This window comes from Balaenoptera acutorostrata, chromosome 1 (assembly GCF_949987535.1).
Source record: "Balaenoptera acutorostrata chromosome 1, mBalAcu1.1, whole genome shotgun sequence".
Lineage (NCBI taxonomy): Eukaryota > Metazoa > Chordata > Mammalia > Artiodactyla > Balaenopteridae > Balaenoptera > Balaenoptera acutorostrata.
Genome location: NC_080064.1, coordinates 159,420,401 through 159,440,695, shown reverse-complemented (window position 1 = coordinate 159,440,695; position 20,295 = coordinate 159,420,401). Strand labels below are relative to the sequence as shown.

Sequence of the window (20,295 nt, the reverse complement as noted above, 5' to 3'; positions counted from 1 at the left end):
TTCATGAAAATGAAACACACCACCCACACACGCTACCACTATGATGTATCTGAAGGATCCTTTTATATCGAATCAAACAGGTAAGAGGTGAACTGTAAGACTATAAAATACATTGAAGGGGGGTCTACTGCATGGGGAGTGAGGAAAAGAACAAAAATAAATAAAACCAAAGGAGAAATCTTGTGTGGACTGTTGGTGTACTATGAGCTGGAGAACACGATTAATTCAATTCTTGTGTATCTGAGATGCCCGCACCCCAATCCACTGTGTGCAAAGAAAAGCCAAAAAAAAAAAAAAAAAAAAGAAAGAAAAAGAAGAAGAAAGAAAAGAAAAGAAAAAAGAGAATAGAGTCACCTGAATATGAAGTGTTCTGCATGTGACGTGCTGAGCTCACTGCTTTTCATAAAGAATCCAAATGGCATTTGGTCAGGTGCGTCCCTGACAATGTGCCCCCACAGGAGGGAAACTGGATGCTTATCAGGATCACCTGGGTACTCTTTAAATACACAAATCCCTGGACCCTCAAACTTCTAGGTAGGGCGTCAAATCAAGCCTGCAGAATAGAAAATTTTTTTTAATTTGAATGTCCTTAGAACCTCTGTTATCTTATATGGGGGTGCTTCACACACTAAGGCAACCTTCCTGAACTCAAGGCCTTTAAATCTGCAAGCCCTGAGGGAGATTTGAATTCAAAATATCTAAGATGGGGCCCAGGAAAGCACACGTGAGTTGATTGATGATCAGCCACTGGTGGGGACAGCAGACATGACAGCCTCTCTTGGCCAGGCAGCAAAACCACCTGGGTTTGAAGCCGCTCCCCACTTACAAGGTGGGGATCACGGGCAAGTACTGAAACTTTGGAGCTTTGTATTTCTCATCTGAAAAATGCAGATAATAGAAGCATCTATTCCAGAGGGCTGCCGCTGTGACTTGATATCCCAAATCCTATATAAAGCACTTAACAAAGCATGGGGGCACAAGCTCAAGAAATGTTAGCTACTGCTATCCATCGGGCTTTGAACTACCTCTAGGACACTACCAGCAACAGCTCCAAGGAGCAATACTACTTATCCAACCACAGTCAGTGTGCTTTTCTATTTTTCCTTTTTTCTGGGTCCTGGTTTGCTTTCTTTCCCCAGATTGGGGGTGCCCCTGGTGTTGATCCCACAAGCTGTCCCTGGCAGATGGATGAGAGGCCCACAGGTCCCACAAGCTGTTGCCGTCAGGAGCTCCCCGCTTTCCCGCAGCCCCATTCTGAGCAGGCTGCACCGGTGGTCACAACACATCTGAAGTGATGGGGAGAAAAGACAGGCTGCGCTGAGACACGCCTCAGTCGGCAGCACCACGGCCCCTGCAGCAGAACCCGCCTTGGACTTTTGGCCAGCAGTCAGCCGGCCATTCGTTCACTTACCAGACCTGGTGGCAGGCGCCAGTCTAGAGAATATACAGGGACAAGAGCTGAGGTTTCTCTACTCTTGCAGAGCCTATCTCTCAGTCGGGAAGACAGGAAATAAACGTTGAACAGCAACAACAACAACAAAATCAGGCAGCAATAAGTGCAAAGAAGAAAATACAATCTGACCTGCACACAACATTTACAGTAGCCTTTTCCATAATTGCCAAATTTGGAAGCACCCAAGTTGTCCTTCGGTAGGTGAATGGATAAATAAACTGGTCCATCCAGACAATGGAATATTTTTTTAGCACTAAAAAGAAATGAGCTATCAAGCCTTGAAAAGACATGGAAGAAACTTAAATGCCTACTAGTAAGTGAAAGAAGCCAATCTGAAAAAGCTACCTACTGTATGATTCTAACTATGGAACATTCTGGAAAAGGCAAAACTATGGACACAATAAAAAGATCAGGGGTTGGAGGGAAGGAGGGATGAATAGGTGGAGCACAGAGGATTTTTAGGGCAATGAAACTACTCTGTATGATACTTTAATGGTATCATTATAATTTGTCAAAACTCAAAGAATGTACAATACCAGGAGTAAACCTTATTGCAAACTATGGACTTTGGGTGATAAGGACGTGTCAATGTAGGTTCATCAGTTGTAACAAATGTACCACTCTGGTGGGAATGGTGATGACACAGGGGTGGCTGTGCATGTGTGGGGGCAGGAAGCATATGGGAAATCTCTGTACCTTCTGCTCAATTTTGCTGTGAGTCTAAAAGTGCTCTAAAAAATAAAGTCTATTAAAAAAAAGAAAAGAGAAACCACAGTGATGGTGATGTGATAAAAGAAAGTGAATGGTCAAGGAAGGCCTCTGTGAAAAGGTGACATTTGACCAAGATCTAAACGGCAATAAGGAGCCAGCCTTGTAAAGATGGGTCAGAAAAACATTCCAGGCAGAGAGAACTGCCTGTGCAAAGGCCCTGTGGCAGGAAGCAGATGGGGACATGCAAGAAACTGAAAGAAGCCGGTGTGACTGGAGCTTGGAGGGTACGTGGGGAAGAACAGAACAAGTCATAGTCGGAGAGGGAGACAAGAGTATACTCCCAGAGGGCTGAAGGCCAAAGTAAGGAATTAAAATATATTCTAAGCATGTCAGGAAACTATTGTAGGGTTCTAAGTGGTGAACTGACCTGGTAAGATTTGTTTGTAAAGACCACTCTGCTGTGTGGAGGGTGGAATGTAGATGGACAGCACTGGAAGCAGGGAGACCTTGTAGGAGGCGCTGCATCCTCTGGGGCAAGGCCAGCCCCTCAGCTTCCAAACCCAGAAACTTCATCACACAAAGTATTCCCCGGTGGTGAGGGCAGAGCTGAAAAATTCTGCAAGAATCTTTTAGTGCTGGGTGTTTACGATGGGTCCAGAGAAGCTGGGTGGCTTCTTTGGAAGTGCCTCAGGCCCTCTCCCAGGGGGAGGGTGGGTGGCTAGCTGCTTCACAGTCCTTGTTTTACATTGGGCTTTTGCATAAGGTTTTGTTTCAAGAAAGGATTCTGTTAGTAAAACAAAGAACTGAAAACCCCTGTGCAACAGCCTAACGTCCCAAATGCAGAAACCCTGCGCCCAGTGGCAAAAACATGTGCGTGCAACAGCCAGGTGCAGGCATGAGGAACAGCACACCAGGCTGGGGCCGCAGCACTGCAATGGAAACCGTCTGGCTTCCCGTGGCTAGCATTTCCTCACTGAGGCCTGGGGTGCCTTCTCGGGACAGCCTCACAATCCCTGACACCTCTGGTCAACCTGTGTCCATCCCCACCCCAGCTGCTTCTGTCCTTTATGTCTCTCTTGAAATAAAACGTGCTTCGAAAGCCCTCCCTGATCAGGCCCTTGCATACCTGCCCAGTCTCATCCCCCGCTCCTCCACTCACCCCCAGTTATACTGAATTATTCCTAGTTCCATGAATAGTCCTTGCTCGCTCACCCACCGAAAGAGGACCGCACAGACGACGGCCACACCATCTACAACAGCAGGAGCCTGGCCCACAGCCTCTGCAGCAGACAGCCCAGAGTGGTCAGGACTCGGGCAGTGACTACAGGCTTTCAGATATTTTTTACCAGTATTTCCAACTCAAGACCAACCAGGGAAAGACAAATATGCTTCTCAGACCAATCACATAGGATGCCTGCTTCTACTTAGCCCGCCTCCAGGTGCCCATGTCAGTCCGAGCATACAGGAAGCCTTCCCTTTCTTTCACTAAAAACCTGTCCTCTCCCCTCTCTGCCTTTAAGTCTCTGCCAAAGCAAGTGATGGTGGCTGACTCCCTTGCTATAGCTCACTCCAAATAAATAGCCTCTGCTTGTTCTCATTTGGGTGGCATTTATTTTCACACTAACTTTACATAAGTTACTCTCTTTTCCTAGTCTGCCTTTTCTGCTCTTTCACCCAACTTTCTGTTATCTTTCAGGCTCAGTGCAGGTGACACCACCTCTGGGAAGCCTTCCTTGGTTTCCCCGGAACACCCTATCCCACCAAGGCTGGATGCAGTCCTCATCCTCCTTGCTCCCAGAGAATTCTGGGATATACTCGCTGTAATGAGTGCTAGGTCTTTGGTGTAGATTGTTGTCTCCCCAGTGAATTCCTTGAGGCTGTCAAGCACACAGAGAACCTAGTGGGCATTTACTGGATGTTTATCCAGCATCCTTGCTCTCCTCCTCCTGTACCTGTGTTCATCAGCTAGCACTGCCATTACAAAATACCACAGACTGGAAATTCACTGTCTCACAGTTTTGGAAGCTGGCAGTCCAAGATCAAGGTGCTGGCAGGGTTGGTTTCTCCTAAGGTCTCTCTCCTTGGCTTCCAGATGGCTGCCTTCTTGCAGTGTCCTCACATGGCCTTTCCTCTGTGCAAAGGCACCTCTGGTGTTTCTTCCTCTTCTTATAAGGACACCAACCCTATTGGATTAGGGTCCACCGTAATGACATCATTTAACCTTAATTACTTCTTTAAAGGCTCAGTCTCCAAATAGAGTCACATTGTGGGTAGACCTTCAACATATGAATTTTGCGGGGGGACACGATTCTGTCCATAATAGTTCCCACATTTTTCTTCAGCAAATTTATCTCTGCCTCTTTCTCAGAATGATCCTACCCCAATTCCAGGGTTGGCTTGTGATTAGTATAAGAAAATTAGCATTCCCTACCCCTCACCACTATGGTTGGTTTAGGAAAGGATACTTCATCCAGCCAGAGGCAGTGTGCTTCACGTAGACTTCTGCTAAAAGCTCTGGGAAAGACAAGTTTCCCCCTCTCTTCTGAAAGAGATCCAGTGAGGAACCCCCCTAAGGGGAGAGGATGGAGCTTCAGTGAGTGGGAGTAGGGTGGTCTCCAAGCATAATGTGAGGATACTCCAACACTGCAGAAGGCAGAGAGAAGACACAGGAAGACCTGATCCTTCGCGTCACTGAGTCACTGATTGAGCATTTCCTGAAGCAAGCCCTACTTGGGGATTTTAAATTACTTGTGTGTTTATATTAAAAATTCTCTTGAATTTTTAAGCCATCTGGAGTTGAGTTTTCTATCACTTGGAAATGACAGTGCTATCAGAATCAGAAATGTCCCTAGTATGTTGGTTGAACACATACGCTTCCCGTGACCTCCACTTTCTGTATTAAAAAAGCATTCCTCCCTCCACCTACCTGCCTGCCTCTGCCTGGACCTGGCCCCAACCCTCTGCTCTCAATTGGTTAGCTAGTGGGAAGCTGCTGCATTGCACAGGGAGATCAGCTCGATGCTTTGTGACGACCTAGAGGGGTGGGATAGGGAGGGTGGGAGGGAGGCTCAAGAGGGAGGGGATATGGGGATATATGTATACGTATAGCTGATTCACTTTGTTATATAGCAGAAACTAACACAACATTGTAAAGCAATTATACTCCAATAAAGATATTAAAAAAAAAAAGAAAGAAAACTCAGGGCATTTCTGTCTCCTGAGGCCCTTAAAATGTAGCCAAAGTGTGTACTGTGCTGGAAACGAAGGAGATAAAGCACCCTCCCCCCCCACCAAACCCTCCCGTGCTAATGGGGTGTGTGAAGAGGGACACAGGAGGGTGTCATAATCAGTGCTTTTTTTCCCATCTTAAAATAAATAAATAAATTGGAAAAAAAAAAACCCAAAACTATCTGCTCTCTCCTGAATTTCCAAACTCTTCTCAACTTGCTCCCTGCCTTAGCAGAGAAATATCTTCATGAGTTTCTCTCATAACGAAACCATAACATTATTCTCTGTCTCTCACAGCCTCCCTATATGTACCTGAAGTTTTTTCTTCCATTTCTTCTCATGAAAGTTTTTTTTTTTTTTTTTCAACAGTGGTCAATGGCTTCTGCCTTTACTTATTTCATTCCCATTCACTCCTCATCCAACGACATCCTGGAACTCTCCTGTCTGGACCTCCCATTGGCCTCCTGATGGCCAAAACCAGTGTTCTCAGTCTCATCTTGCCAGACCTCCTGGAGGCACTAACACTTGTTAACCACCCCAGCCATCCGTCCTAACATCCTTTCCTCCTTGGCCTCTGAAAAACCACCCCGGGGCCTCGTTTTCTCTCTGTCCCTTCTAACCTCCACAGCGGCACTGATCACACTGCTGGATCCTCTTCTGCCTGATGTCCTCAGTGTCTCCATCAGGGTCCTGACCCTCCATCTCTATTCCCTGTCTTTGTTGGTGGTACCCACCTAAGTCACCAAGCTAGACACCTGGAATCACCCTTAAATCCCACCTCTTCTCACATCTCACATCCAGGCACCAAGGCCCTTGGACTGTCTCCTTCCTGGTGTCTCTCATTCCCCCTCCCTTCTGCATGTTCCCACCTGCTTACCTCTGATAAATATCATGTCTCATGAACCACTGCAATAACCTCCCAATTGGTCTCCTTCCAATCCATTCTCCGTGTTGCTATTACAGTGACTTTTCTAAAACCCCACCTGATCATGTCAGTGCTCTGCTGCAAACCTTTCCATTTCTCCCCATCAATCTATAAGATCAAATCCAAACCCCCAAGCGTAGCATACCAGGCTCTTTGAAATCAGGTTCCTGGAGGCCTCTCCAAGCCCACCCAAACCCTAAATGCTTCCTTACTGAATGCTGTGTCAGTTTCTAAGCATACCACACCGTTTACAACCTCCATACTTGACCCGTGCCATCCCCTGTGCCTGGAAAGGCCTTCCCTCCTTGTCATGTGATTAATTCCTACTCAGTCTTCAAGACCTCACTGCTCAGTGAAGAATTCCTTGTGCTTCGCCTGTGCCCCCCACCCCCAAGCAGAGCTGAGAGTCCATCTCATCTCTACTGTAGCTTAAACCCGCCTCTCTGAGGCCCTCAGCACACTGGCAAAACTATGTGATTAAAGTAAGGGTTGGAGACCTTTTCTGTAAATGTCTAGACAGTAAATATTTTAGGCTTTGTAAGACAGACGGTCTCTGTCACAAGTACTGAACTTTACTATTACAGTGTGAGGGCTGCCATAGACAATAAGTGAGCGGATGGGCATGACTATGTTCCAATAAAACTTTATTTACAAAACAGGCAGTGGGCTGGGATTGGCCTGAGGGCTGTAGGTTGCTCACCACTGGCTTACCCTGTCTCCCCTCTTTGTGGAATTCGTGAGGCTCAGACAATGCCCTGATCATTTTTGTGTCCCTAGTGTCTGGCACGGTCCCTGGCAGGAAATATTTATGGCAAGGAAGATCCAAGCAAAGCTCTCAGTCCTGCCACTTCTCTTTTGTTAATTACTTGTTTTCTAAGCCTTTTTAAAAATCTCAAAAATGGAAATAAATATTCCCGCTTTGCCTGCTGCAAATGCTCATTGTGAGAATCACATGAATAATGCATAGGAATGTGAAGCACAGTACAGATGGAAGCTGTCTCACTGTTCAAGTGACTCCACTACACACAGACCTTTATCAGGTAAGCCTAAGTCCTAGAGAGGGCCTGTGATCTGCCCATCGTTCTGTCCATCTGCTGGCTGGTCTGGGGCTTAGCCACAGGCCACTCTCTGCCCTAAATCATCTTCCTGCTCTGGAAGCGAAGCCCAGGGGTGAGGTTTCTCGACCACTTCTCTCCCCGTCACTCCACCTGCCTTCTCCTAGATTCCAGATTCCACAGGTGCCCCTGGGCAGGTGTGAAAGAGACTGTGTGTGTGACAGATGAATGGCTTGATGGCCTCCAAGGCCTCCCTGAGATTTGAGGATGGTCTCTGGGTTTGATTCAACAGGGTTAGAATCTGATGACCGACTGGTAGTGGATGGCGAGAAGGAGGATGGCATCAAAGTTTCTAGGTTGGGAAACTGGATTAGGATGACACATAACTGGCATCAAGAATAAAGAAAGGGGAAAAGTCTGGAAGTGGTTGGGGCTCAGGGAGATCATGAGCTTGGAACCAAGTTCAGTTAGAAATGCCCAGGGTCGTGAACAAAACAGCTCTGCAGGTAGTCTGAGGCTGTGCTCCCGAATTACTGCCTGGGGATACGCACACCAACAGATTAGTACTATGAGGCCACGTGCCAGCAGCTAGCTCCTAGAGTAAACTAATGGAATGACTAGAATAGTACTACAAGAACCAACTAAGGAATACACTCACACATCACTGCCACAGGATATTGTGGGGGAACAGAGAGATAATAAAAGCCCAACAGAGCCAACGCAAAACTCAGCCATTCTGCATTAGATTAAAAAAAACAAACAAACACGCAGCAGGGTTTATTACTATAGGTGCCCAGAAGCAACCTGTTCAGAAATCAGAGAGAGGAGCTGAAACAAAAGAGGAGACAGAGGCACATCAAAATAAGTGAGGAAGGGCCGTGTGTGTGAGGTCTGAAAAGAGCTCAGAAGTATTCCAGACTGGGCCGGGGGGTTCCTTGTAGACAGGCAGGCAGGCCCTCTTAGCTGGAACTCAGGACTAGGATATAAGGAATTTCTCAAGTAATCTGTTCCCAGTACAAACCAAGAACAGTTGTAAATGATGTATACATAAATATAAATCTGAGTGGCTCAGGTTACTGCTATAATAATCACATTTTCCCTCACTTTCTGTTTTCTTTCTCGAAGAACAGAGAAAGAGCCAGTGTGTGTCCTCTATCACGTTTGTTTTGGCAGAAAAAACAGTCGAGGAACTGGCCTAAGAGACAAAATCTACACTCTCTGTGCACCATGCAAGCCCCTGTGACTGGACTCCCGCCCCACTCAGCCTCCTCTCCCGCAGGTCCAGCCCAGACCTCGCACCACTCCCCAGACCGGCCAGGAGCTTTCTGGACCTTTGGCCACACTATGCATAGGCTGGAAGTGCTATCCCCTTACCTCTCTACAAGGCCCTCAGTGGCAACCTCTCCGCGATGCTGACCCTACTTTCCCACTGAAAGTGGGCTGCAATTTCCCCTGTGCTCCCCAGCACACTCTGTTCCAGGGGTCATTTCCTCCTGCCTGTGGGAATAGTTGCTCCAACATCCATCTCCTGCATCAGACTCTGAACTTCTTGAGGTCAGAGTCCGTGTTTTGTCTCCCTTTGTAGTGAGACAGTACAATAAATATTCGTGGGGCGAGTGAACAGCCATCTTATCAGATACTTCCTATTACTGAGAGATATGCATCCCACCAATGAATTAGTATATTATAAACCCTTGATTAAATCACACATGATAAAAACTGTTGTTACAGTATAAGCCTGAGTAATAAAAATAACAGAAATAACCTAATAATAATATCTATTAAGCATCCCATGAAGTAGATAGATCCTGTCCCTGCTCAGCAGACACACTCATCTCCTTTTTTTCCTGAAATCCTCCCCCACTCCCTCTCAGGGCTTCTGTCTGATCGCAGTCAGGCCACCCTGCTTTCTCCATCCCACAGACAGACTCTCAGAATCTTGGGATTCAGCCGCTCCAGGCACTAACCCCAGAACGGCCATCACCTCCGTTCCCAGCCTCCCCGCGTCCTCATCCCGAGGGCTTCCGCTTAGCTGCCCTGGTTCTGAGGTCACCTTCAGCAGAGGGTTGCCCTGGGCACTGTGGAGGACCCTCCTCCCTGCTTCCCCTCCTACCTCAGTTCTCCTCCTCCCTTCCATCTCTCATGCCAAGGAAGGAACCATGCAACAGATGGTGACCCGAGCCCACTCACTGCCTCCACTCACAGGCATCTGAAGGCCAGAGGGGTTTCCTAGGAAACTGGAAATGCCCCCTATTAATCATCAGCCTGTCCCAAAGAGACAGAGCACCAAGCAGGGAGAAGGAGGATAGAGGGGTCTCTGGAAGAGGACGAGACAAGACGGGGAAGCCGCAGGGAGAGCTCCCTGCCTTCCTCTTGAGAAAGCCCCACGGAAGCTTGATATCTCACATCTCCCCTTCACCGCCCACGGAATGACCGCAGTCTCAGCATCTTTACAAAGTCTCTCTGCCCGCGCAATCCTCCCACCTCCCCTTTATGGGGCTGTAACTACACCGAACCCTCCCGGGCCCAAGGACTTGACAGCCTAAGAAAGCACTCACCAGCCTGCTTCTAGATCTGCCTCTCCCCCTGCCCAGGAGGGGAGACCCTGCTTCCTCCCTGTGTGGGGTTGAACCAGTTGTCTTCTAGGATTTTCCAACAGCTAAAGACACCTTGTTATGGGATTCAAGCCCCCTCCCCGCTCCTTCCTTCTCAGGGTTGGAGGGGGGTGGTCTCCATCTGCTCGGTGGCTGTGTTTCATGCTTGGCTCCCTTGCGTGGTCAGGGGGAGAGATCTGGGAGGAGTGAGGGGCTGTGTGTTTAACCATTGATAGGGTTCTGCTTGGTGGCAGGGGCACCAGCAGGTCTGGCCCCTCCTCTCCCTGCCTGGGCTAAGTTCACAGAGGCCAACAGGGTCTCAGCAGGAGTGCAGGGTGGGGGAACAACAGTATCAGGTGGCCCTGATTCCCGCCGGGAGGGGGTGGAGGGGGACACCTGGGTTTAGGATTAAGGATCTGGCTGAAAACAGCTGTTTCCTGCTCAACACCCAGACCTAATCTATAGGTTGAAACCTGAACCACTTGGCTATTTATTAAGTTGGGGGTGAGGGAAGGAGGGGTCGGGAAAGAAGAAAGGGGGAAGGGACCTTTTCCTCGAGGTGCCCACCATAAATATCTAGTGAATTTCTCGAGTTCACTCCAGGCTCTCTGGGGCACAAAGCACTTGCAGGGCACCTTGGTGTGCAAAAGTCACCAGGCAGCCAGGCTCCACACGAAGGCTGCGCCCACCAGGAAAGTGCCCCCCTTCTAGGGGGAAAGGTGCAGGCACCTCACTGCGGGGGCAGAGCCGGTTGAGACACTAAGTCAACAGAGCTTGGACATAAGAGACCTGCTGCATACTTTTTCATAACTGATTTGTGTGGATCTACAACAAATCTTTTAACCATCTGCTTATAGTGGACCTTTAGATTATTTTTCTTTATTTTTTCTCCATCACCACAATGCTACAATGAACACCCTTGTACATACAACACGATATATGGAAGAAGTGGGGTTGCTGCCTTATCCTGTTTCTTTGACCCCAGGCCAACTGGAGCCTGACACATCTTAGCCTGGCATAGCAAGACAGCCCAAAGTATACAGGCAGCTGGGTCCACAGCCCAGCCCTGGACAGCCGACCGCACAGGCCGGCAGTTGCTGGGCGCGCTGGGAGGGATATCGCTGGTGCTATAATCCAGCCAAGCCAGCTTTCTGAGGTTCTTTGGGGCTGTGCATTTTCTCCTCATTATTATTGCTTATTCGTTCATCCTCCAAGAGGCAGGACTGGGAAACATACATGGAATGGAAAAGACTCTCAAATGTAGTCAGTATAGCTGCCTGTTAGCTGATGTGACACGCTGTGTAGGGGCTGCCTTCAAAAAGGTTTGTGGATATCTGTGAATTTCCCTTATGCCAGCTCTACTCACTGCCCCTGCTTGGGGTTAACTGAGCTCTGACCAGTTTTCTTATAGAGATTAGCAGGTAAAGAAAATTGCAAAGGGAACAAAAGTTAACATGTAGGGTATGCAGACAGCCTCCACCTTGGAGACATCAGCTAAAGACACAGGAAACAATCTTCCCTCGGTGGGGGGAGAAATTCTGCCACCTACAAGAAGGAGAAGAAGAGCCCCCACCTCTCTACAACTTAAGAACCAACTTCACACTCATCTCCCTGTTTTCTACCCTCAGGGAGAAAGTTTCACAGCAATTAGACACACATCTTCTTCACAGCTGGAGGGAGAAGAGAGAGGGCTGTGAAGCTCTCCATCCCCCTCCAAGTCGGGGAGAAGACACCCAGGATAGCAGACCCGGCTCCCCTGGGCCTGTTAGTAAAGGGAAATGGCTCTGAGGAAGGCTGGAGGGGGAAGTAATCATAATCCTATGGACATAATCCTATGTGTCCAAGGGTACAGCCCAATATTTGGGAGGGGTAAGAAGGAGGGATCTGAGTGGGAGAGAAGGTAGAGACTGAAGGTAGAAGGCCTGAAAGGGAAGCTTAAATTTAGTATGAGAAGACCTAGGGTTCCTCAAAACATGAAACACAGAATTACCACATGACCCAGCAATCCACTCCTGGGTATATACCAAAGAGAACTAAAAATGTATGTCCACATCAGAACTTAAACATGAATGTTCACAGTAGCATAACTGATCATAGCCAAAAAGTTGAAACTACCTAAATGTCCATCAACTGATGATGGATAAGTAAAATGTGGTATATCTATATATAAAGGAATATTATTCAGCCATAAAAAAGGAATGACATATGGACACATGCTACAACACGGATGAACCTTGAAAACATCATGCTAAGTAAAAGAAGCCAGACACAAAAGACCACACATTGTATCATTCCGTTTATACAAAATGTCTGGAATAGGCAAATCTACAGAAGTGGGAAATAGATTAGTGATTGCCTAAGGCTAGAGGAAGACCAGGGTCAGGGGTGGGAAGAGGAGTGACTGATAATGGGTATGGGTTTTTTTGGTGGAAGTGGAAGGTAATTAAAATGTTCTAAAATTAATTATGGTGATTGGTGCCCAACTTGGTGAATATATTAAAAATCAGTGCATTGTATACTTAATTTTTTTTCAAATTTATTTTTTATTGAAGTATAGTTGATTAACAAGTTGTATACTTTATATAGGTGAATTGTATGGTATGTGAATTTTATCTCAATAAAGCTGTTATTTAAAATATCAATGAGAAAAAAGAATTAATTACATAAGAACTTGGAAGACTTTGTTAGAAAATTGTGATACTTCAAAAAGGGAAATGAATGATTAAATTTATAAATGCAGTTTCAAATGTTCAAAGGAACTTAACTAAGTTTATTAATGGAATCAAACAAGTGATTGTTAAAATTTATGGGATTTATGAAGAGAATTGTAAAATTTGTCAGTTGAAATGAAAAGTTTAAGAAAAATTAGGTTTGAGGATTCCTAACTTTAATATATTGAATATTGATTTTTAAAAAAAGACCTAGGGCTAAGTTCCTGGATGCCACCCAGAACAAGACACTGTTTGTCTTGTCCCTGTCTCCACAGTAAATTGCAAAATGCTGTACAAAGGGAATGCTGCAGAAAGAACAGCCCGAAACCTCAATCTCTGTCTTGGCAGCTTTCCTAAAGGGTGATAGCTGTACAAACCCCTAGCCACCTTTCTTTCAAACCCCAGCTCCTCATTCTAGTCACTGACCAATGCATTCTCAGGCTCCCTGAGTGGGGTGTCCATTTGGAGCCTGGACCTCTGTCCATCTGAAGAGCTACCATCTGGACCCATCTGCTCAAATGTCACTCACGTTAAGCTGCTTACTCCACCCTCGATTTGTGGGATTCCAAGCCTAGTTTCAACAGACCAGGGTTCTAAAGCCATTTGAAAACCATAGGATGAGCTCAAGCAGGAAAAAAAAAGGGGCGGGGAGGCAGGACTATTGAAGAAGCTTGGGATGAGGGCAAGAGAGATGACCTCCAGCCCCTTAACCGGACTGTGAGCTTCTTGAGGGTGAGGGCAGTGGCTTCTACCTTTTTCCTGTGTTCTTCATAGAAGCGAGCGCCAGCTCAAAGCAGAACGGGGCTAGCTAGGAAGATGCAGACCAGGGGAAACACCCCAGACATGGATTCTGAGATGCAGCTTCAAGAGTAAGTGATGTAGTATAATCCCTCTGGCACATGGAAGGGGCATGGACTTGCGAGCCACACACCTGAGTTTCAATCCCACCTCAGCCATTTACCTGCTGCGTGGTCTTCAGCAATTTGTTTACTCTCTCTCTTAGAGCCTCAGTTTTCTTGTCTTTGAATGGGATAATACACTTACTTATTATAAGATTATTGTGATGATTATTAACTGAGTTGATTTAATTCATTTAAAATGAATTAATGGGTTAATGTTTATGTATAGCATCTAACACAAGGCCTGGCCCAAACTAGGCATTCAAAAACTATTGGTCATTTTCCCTTCCCCACAAGTTACAGCTGGTGCAATGTTTTGCTACATGACTTTGGACAAGCTGGACTTCCCAACCTACAGATCTATTTTGTAGATGTACAAAATACACAATGCCTGTGCTAATAACCATATGTTAGCTTTGTGGCCAAGGAGTTATTATTCACTCTTAGAACCAACATACGGTTATCTGCACAAGTGTTGTCTACTGTGGACCAGAGAGAAGGGAGGTTCCTGCAAGATTCCAGACCAGCCAAAGCAGCCCCGTGCTGCCCTCTCTCCTGCCTTTACCCTGGCCTCCTTAACCAAAGTGCTTCAAACTCCTGGAGACCACCCTGCACGGCTCCAATCCTGCCCTTGTTCATGCCAGCTTCTTCCACCAGTGGTCCATGACCTATGACATCAACTGCACCAGACTGGAGTCAACCTCAACGGAGCCAGGTCAGTTCTTCTGAGGCTTCCATCCTGCTGTCAATATTGGTCTCGCTGCTGATATTCCAAGGATTGCACAACCCCGGTTGCATTTTTAAGATTCCTGTCTGACATGATAAGGAGGCACAGGGAGGAAAGGACTAAGACAGCAGGAGAGAGCAGCATCTGTTCTTCCTCTCTCTCCAGCCCTCTGCATTCACATCCAACACAGACATCGGTCTGGATCCAACTGCCATCCTGGCAGGCTTCTACAGGCTGGAGGAGATGTGAAAATACAGGCGCGTGGAGGGGAGGTGGAACAGACAGGGGAAGGTTGTTTCCTGCATTATAAGATGCACCATTTGTCTAGAAGTCTGGGGCAAAGTGCTGGCTATTATGCTCACGCCGAAGACACCATTGGCTCCAGCGGTGTAGGGAAAAGCTTGGTGTTAATGCCCTGAGTGAGCACATACACCTGCTTGTAGAAGGGCCTCCCTTTGCTAGTCTACAATCCTCCCATTAGAAACGGAAACTCACAGGGTGACATGCTGTCTCAAACCCAACAGCCCAGCCTCCAGTAAAAAGGTGGGTTTAGTAGGGCAGCAAGGTAGGCCGAGAGGGGTGTAGAAGCGATTGCATCACCTCCGCAGAAACAAGGTAGATAGCACACGCTACTGAGGGGAATAGCTCTCACTGCTGCCAGCTCTGGCTCCACACCTAGCTCTGCAGGTCTCAGCGCCCAGGAGAAGGTGGCTAAGCACGGATGCTGCCTCAGGGGCCCGGAACTGGTCCTGGGGCAGGGAGTGCGGAGGCAAAACAGCTCCTAATGCAGTTCCACGGCCCTTCCCCGATCATCCCACAGCGGTGTGTCCTGAGCCCACGTTGGCCACAGCAGCCTGTTGTAATGTTTCTGGAGAGAGAAGGCCCAGCTTCTCGCCAACAGGCAGAGGGGCTGAGGAGTGTAAGTGCCATTAACCAAATGACTCCATTTGAGAAACTGAAGGCCTGGGGGAGCTGGGTGGTTCTTCTGCCTTGCATCAAAGGGCAGGTGTCTGCTCTGAGTGCCTGGCGAGGCCCAGGGGCTGAAGCACTGGGGCAGGGGAGAGACGGGATGGGAGAGAGTAGTCTGTGTGGGAAGGTGCCTCACGCTGGGGCTGCAGGAGGAGGAGGGAGGGAGGAGACCCGTGCTGGGGAGCAGATGCCTGGGGCCGCTCCAGATGGCAGTGGCCCAGAACAAAAGGAGAAGAGCCAGAGGGAAGGAGGACAGAGAAACAGAGGACTCGCTCCTCTGAGGCTTCCCAAGTGGACAGACAAAATCAGACTCTCACCTGGAACCTGGCCGGAGGCTTGCTCAGAAACATCTCTGCAGCCCCACACCACCCTGAAAACACCCTGCAACCCCAAGCCCAAATGGTCAACCGTGTGGGTCCCAGAGCTGGAGAACAGCTGGGATTCGAATTCAGGTGCTGCCGCTTTCTCAGCTGTGGGGCTCTGAGCATGTTCCTCCACCTTTCTGTATTTCTGTCACCAGTAAAATGTGGGTAACAATGGGCCCTATTTCATAGGGTTCCTGTGAGGAGGATTAAATGGAAAATGCACGGCGCTGGCGGCTGGGGAGTCCTCCAGTGCTGATTCTGGCAAAGATGGCTGTTACCACCTCTAAAGAACCGCCTCAGCGCCCCCCCAGAGCTGAGTGGTCCTCAGGTGGCCATATGTGTGCGCTCTTTTCTTCTTTTGTTACAAGTTTCCCTGTGTGTCTGAAGGTCCTCTGATCCTTTGACACTTCCTGAAGTGTGGGTGCCTCAGATTGGAGGAGGCAGTGTGGCGCCCCAGCAAGAAAAACGGCCCACAATTCAGGACATCTGAGTTCTTCCCTTTTTAAAAAAATTTATTTATTTTATTTATTTTTGGCTGTGTTGGGTCTTTGTTGCTGTGTGAGGGCTTTCTCTAGTGGCGGCGAGCCGGGGCTACTCTTCGTCGTGGTGCACGGGCTTCTTATTGCGGTGGCTTCTGTTGTTGCGGAGCACGGGCTCTAGGTGCTCAGGCTTCAGTAGTTGTAGCACATAGTCTCAGTAGTTGTGGCTCGTGGGCTCTGGAGCGCAGGCTCAGTAGTTGTGGTGCACGGGCTTAGCTGCTCCGCGGCACGTGGGACCTTCCTGGACCAGGGCTTGAACCCGTGTCTTCTGCATTGGCAGGCGGATTCTTAACCACTGCGCCACCAGGGAACATCTGAGTTCTAATATGAGTTCTGTTGCTGTTCGTTTTGTGAACGTTGGAGAAGTAACTTCTTGAGCCTCATTGTATTCATCAATCAAATGCGAATGATGACGCCAGCCTTGCCCACATCACAGAATTGTCGTGAAAGTCAAATGACACAACTAATGTAAATGAATGCACTGTAAAAATATAGTGAACCAATATTAGGTTCCAATTTTAGGGCTCGTGGATTAGACTGGAAGTGTCCAGAGGGGCAAGCTAGAATAGGTTTGCTCTGCATCAGGCAGGAGGCAGCAGGGTGTGACTTTGGCTGCCAGTCAGATGTGCTGCTGGGTAGTGACACTGCTATCATCAGAGAAGGTGGTGGGGGGCTCCCAGGTTCCTTAGGCAGGGATCTGGTTAGGCAACCCAGAGTATGTGTGACCAGGGAGGAGTGTGGAAGGGCCTTAGGAGGGGGCGCAGAGATAGAAAGTAGGGAGGGTTCATGAAAAAGTGCCAAGAGAGGGGCCACAGTGACCACAAAGCTGGACTAACCCCTGATTCTGGCACAAACCTGGGGATCTGTTCCCGTGCTGTTTTGCATATATTTACAGGCCCATTATAATAAACTGTACACTGTTTTTGCAATCAGAGTCCTCCAAATACAAACCAAAAAAATGGTGTCCCCCCTGCTACTGCCAGTATGTTAAAGTTCAATACTTAGTAACAGGTGAAAAAGTCCTGTGGTCAGATGGATTTCCCTGGTGGTCCCTGAAACCTGACACTGTTCTAAGGCAAGTCGTAGACCTAAGAGAACCCACACAGAAACTACCTTCATAAAACAAGTATATCTGAGCCACTGTTGATATGACAAATAATTTCATTTACTGAATACCTAGTATAAGCCAGGCACAGTGCAGGGCTCTTTATATGTTTAATCTTTACAACAAGATGTCCATTATTATCCCCACTGTATAAACCTAGAGTGGTTCGAAACTTTCCTACAGTCACAAAGCAAGGACAGCCAGAATCCATGTCATCAGCGTATTCTGTTCCTACCTTTCAACTCCCTCCCTGCCTGCATCCTCCCAGCCCAAATCTCCAACTCTTTCTGGGAGAACAGAAGCCATCTGAAAAGGGAGTTGGAGCAATGAGGCTGAGATGCCCACACTCAAGAACAGGGAAACCTTTCTCTGTTCAGGCCTCCAGGCCAGACTCCGCCAGCCCAGAAGCCTCCAGGCTGCTAGCCTGTGATTCAATGCCAATTACTCCTTGGTTAAATTTGTAGCCCTTATTTCTTGCATGTACTCCCCTGCCATCCCTGCCTTGAGACTAAGACAGGAGTTGCTGGGAGCAGCAGGAAATTTTACCCCAGAATGGAACAATGCAGACCCTGGACACAGGGTGTGGCTTCAGTGATGTCAGCTTCAGCTGTTTACGGCGCCCTGGACAGCTGTCCATCTGCCAGGGCCCACTGCTCCTCCCAGAGGAGGGGTTCTCAGACTGCCCCCCATATGCTGGGGCTGTCACTCAGGAGGCTCCCAGGTTGTAGAGGCCAGGCTAAGGGGGAGTGAGGGCCACAAACACAGCTGTTTCCCAATTTTTCAACTGAAGTGAACAGTTGGGACAATGGCAGGGCTAATGCCGGCTCACTGCATCTGCTGGAGAAAAAGGAACAAATGCTTCCCCAAAGTCAGCCTCCTGGCCTAGGAAGGCCTTGAGGTCTGGCTCTGTGGCCAACTCTGGGGAGAAGGAAGGAGATGTCCCCTCAGAAAATTCCGGGGCCTGAAACATCTCTCATCAAAGAGAAGGGGCAGGAGGTGAGAATTTCTTCCCACCCTACCCCTGAGACACGGGGCCCAGGCCCAGGCCCAAGCCCCACTCACCGTCTCTGCCTCATTCAGCCTCCTTCCTGTAACACCAGAGGGGGCTCCTTTCCAGTCTGCAGCGGGAAGGAACACTCCAGCGTCCCAAATTGCACATAAGTCAATCAACCTGTCACAAAGCAAGCACAAAGAAGAACCCCAGGGTCACTTTAGGAAAGGAAAAGAAAAGGCTTTGTGCTTTGCAGCTTGTTCATTCACTGGGAAATTACATCTTTGTCCACACCCATTTGGACAGTTTTACATAGCATAACAGCATCTTTGTTCACAGAAATTCAAAGCACTCTGCAAGAAATGGGACAGATTCTGCAAGGTGCCTAAGCATGCTGGACTTTGGGAAGGGAGGATCATCTCTCTCTTCATAAGATCATTATTGTGGCCTGACATCATCATCGAATTGCTGAATCCCTAGTCACCTGAAGGAGTTAAGCCATTTCTCAAAGAATCTCTCCTACACCCAAGGGAGAATTTACCCATAATTATCTCATTAATTTTTTTACTTAGGAGAACTATTATGTTTTTCTTCCCCATCTACAGATAATCAAACCAAGTTCACCATAAATAAATTACCCATTAAAAGGAGATCTAGGGCTTCCCTGGTGGCGCAGTGGTTGAGCGTCTGCCTGCTAATGCAGGGGACATGGGTTCGAGCCCTGGCCTGGGAGGATCCCACATGCCGCGGAGCAGCTGGGCCCGTGAGCCACAGCTACTGAGCCTGCGCGTCTGGAGCCTGTGCTCTGCAGCGGGAGAGGCCGCGATGGTGAGAGGCCCGCGCACCGCGATGAAGAGTGGCCCCTGCTTGCCGCAGCTGGAGAAGGCCCTCGCACGGAGACGAAAACCCAACACAGCCAAAAATAAAAATAAATAAATAAAAAAATTAAAAAAATCTCTAAAAAAAAAAAAAAAAAAAAAAAAGGAGATCTAATTTTAGTGTTAGGAGACATAGGTTTTAGGTCCTAGCTTGTTTTATCATTTTGCATGGATCACGTCCCTACATGTGACTCATTTTCTTCATCTGTTAAATGGGGAGAAGGTACAGGACAGTGGGTCAGACCACTAGACCATTAGTTGGCATTTCAAGGGTTCAAGTCCCAGGTCTGGTCCTTTGGGGCAATCATTTAGCCTTTCTCACTACAGATAACATATCTCACTTAATCATTTGCTTTAACATTAAAACGTGTCTGCAGAAAATAGTCACATCCACCTTTGTAGAGGGGAATGTGGCAATATCTATCAAAATAAGTATGCATTTCCTCTTTGTCCCAGTAGCCTCAGTTCTAGGAATCTTTTTGAAATATATCTTATATGATGCCCAAGTTGTGACCTACAGGATTATTGTCAAGTGAAAAAAAACACGACAGGAAAAAGTGTGCTTAATATGCTACCATTTATTTAAGAAAGGGAGAATGAATGCAAAGATATATATGTATTTGCTTATATTCTGAAAAGACAATAAAAGGATAAAGCATAAAATAAAATTCAAAGGACTTATAGGGAGGGGGAGGAATGAGGTGGAGGGAACAGGGATATTGAATATACCTTGTTTTGTGGATTTGCTTTGGAACATGTAAATATTTGACATAATTATAAGGAACAATATTTTTGAAAGAAATTCCTAAAATGAAAGTGTAGCAAATGAGTCTGTATGTCCAGCTGGTTGGCATAACTACACATAGAGAAATTAAAACACAGTAATTTGACTGTAAATCCTTGGAGGGATATACCCTAAGAATAAAAAGAATTGCCCCATTCCCCCGACACCAAAATCCTAAACTGTTTTCAATAATCATATTATTGATGAAGCTATGTTATTATTATTGTTGTTGTTATTCTGAGACATTTGTATGTGTATTGTGGGATAAACCAAATGTGTAATAATATTTATATTACTGAAAAACAAGAATTTCCTATTGCAAGAAGATACAAATGTAAGCTTGATGAGATCAGGTTAAAAT

General features: G+C 47.3%; 1 protein-coding gene across 15 annotated transcripts in view; it reads right to left on the bottom strand.

Moving 5' to 3' along the window:
• Positions 1–18,427, bottom strand: part of NFASC (neurofascin) — a 97,151-nt gene extending 78,724 nt beyond the window's left edge. For all 15 annotated transcript variants that reach the window (XM_028167773.2, XM_028167792.2, XM_028167795.2 and 12 more), the window contains exon 1: positions 18,344–18,427. The gene's annotated coding sequence lies outside the window, so the exon portion shown is untranslated. The remainder of the gene's footprint in view (positions 1–18,343) is intronic.
• Between the last annotated feature and the right edge of the window lie 1,868 nt (positions 18,428–20,295).